Here is a 2,325-nt window from a genome sequence, read left to right on the forward strand (position 1 = left end):
AAAATTTGTGCAATACGTTAAGGAAACCATGTACTTACATGGTTCCAATTAGAATATGAAAGTTTATAAAGATAGAAAATTATAATGTCCAGATGCTGCTGAATTTATAAAGGTTGTAAAATTACAACATAAATCCTCAAAGAATGGAAATTACTCTTTGCAATTAAGCTAGGGTCCTTGGGAAGTCAGATTACAGTGCTACCTGGTAAAGCCTAATACAAGCGGTGTGATCCCAAACCCAATTTCCTAAATTTGTCTGAGGATTTCTCTAGCCTGACACTGTCCAATAATCATAGCTACTAACTTGTGGCTATTTAAATTTAAATTACAATTAAAGGGGGCCCCTGGGCAGCTCAGTTGGTTGATAAGCATCCAACTCTTGATCTCAGCTCAGGTCTTTTTTTTTTTTTCCTAAGATTTTATTTATTTATTTATTCACGAGAGACACAGAGAGGCAGAGATATAGGCAGAAAGCAGGCTCCTCTTGGGGAGCCTGATACAGGACTTGATCCCAGGACCCTGGGATCACACCCTGAGCCGAAGGCAAGACACTCAACCACTAAACCACCCAGATGTCCCTCAACTCAGGTCTTGATCTCAGAGTGGTGAGTTCAAGCCCCACTCCCAGAGTGGAGCCTACTTAAAAATATATACAAAATAAATTATAATTACAATGAAATCCTCATTCACACAATCCACATTTCAAAAACTTAACAGTCACATATGGCAAGTGGCTATCCTACTAACCCACACACCCCTAGTTAATTAACTACTCTAGTTAATACTACAGGGGTGAGCCACCCCAAATGTTAACAATAACACAGGTTTTTCTGAGAAATGAGACAAAGAAATCTTCCATTTCATCTGAAAGCCACATTTTGACAGGAAATGATCAGTATGAATGAAATCACAAGCAATTAATGAAGAAGTGATTTCTTCCATCAAATTTAAAATTTGTAGATAAGGATACAGGAAAATAGTTTCTAAAATGTTTTAGGACCGGGCAGCCTGGGTGGCTCAGCGGTTTGGCGCCTGCCTTCAGCTCAGGGCGCGATCCTGGAGACCCAGGATCAAGTCCCATATCAGGCTCCCTGCGTGGAGCCTGTGTCTCCCTCTGCCTGTGTCTCTGCCTCTCTCTCTCTCTCTCTCCCTTTCTGTGTCTCTCATGAATAAATTTTAAAAATCTTTAAAAAAAATAATAAAATAAAATGTTTTAGGACCTGGATCAGCACCCTCTAAAAAAATATATACCTTCCAACATGATTTACCTTGATTGTGGGAGTATTATTAGGGTTTTTTTAAGATTTTTTTTTTTTAAAGATTTTATTTACTTATTCATGAAAGACACAAAAAGAGGCAGAGACAGGCAGAGGGAGAAGCAGGTTCCCTGCAGGAAGTCTGATGTGGGACTTGATCCCAGGACCCCAGAATCACAACCTGAGCTGAAGGCAGACACTCAACCACTGAGCAACCCAAGTGCCCCCAAGATTGATTGATTGATTGATTGATTTGAGAGAAAGAGAGAAAGAAAGAGCATGAGTGGGAGGGGCAGAGGGAGAGAGAACCTCGAGCTGCCTCTAGACCTGAGTGTTGAGCCCAACTCAGGGCTTGATCTCATGACCGTGAGATCACGACCTGAGCTGAAACCAAGACTCGGACTTGTAACTTACTGCACCACTCAGGTACCCCTATTATTGTTGATTTTATCCTTTTGGGGGAAGTAATGAAGAACTGTCTGTTGAAGTTAGCAAGATCTCTTCTGTCTATATAGTAAAAATGATCGAGATGTTCACTGCAAGCCTGCCTCACCCTGAAAGAGGGATGTGAGGGTTATGAGAAGGATGAGCATGTTTAGATTGGAGCATATAGGGGCACCTGGATTCTCAGTGGTTGAGCATTTCCCTTTGGGTCGTGATCCCAGGGTTCTGAGATTGAGTCCCACATCGGGCTCCACGTGGGGAGCCTGCTTCTTCCTCTGCCTATGTTTCTGCCTCTCTCTGTGTATTTCTCATGAATAAAGAAATAAAATCTTTAAAAAGAAATAAAATAAAATCTTTAAAAAAAAAGATTGAGCATGCAGTTTTGAGTAAAAAAGTAAGTATAACTTTTAACTTTACACCTACCTACAACAGATATTTTAGTTCTTAGTTTTAATAACAAATGTTAAGTACACAAGAGCCTAGAACATGAGGGCACCCAATACAAATTTGTTAATTGAAAAAAACAAAAAATTTGCTTTGCTAAGCAAGGTAGATCATGCTTGCAATGACAGCCTTTGGAGTAAATGTGTTAATAAGAATTAAGCCCCTGCTTCTGATTGGCAAC

This window comes from Canis lupus, chromosome 21 (assembly GCF_011100685.1).
Source record: "Canis lupus familiaris isolate Mischka breed German Shepherd chromosome 21, alternate assembly UU_Cfam_GSD_1.0, whole genome shotgun sequence".
In the NCBI taxonomy this organism is placed as follows: domain Eukaryota; kingdom Metazoa; phylum Chordata; class Mammalia; order Carnivora; family Canidae; genus Canis; species Canis lupus.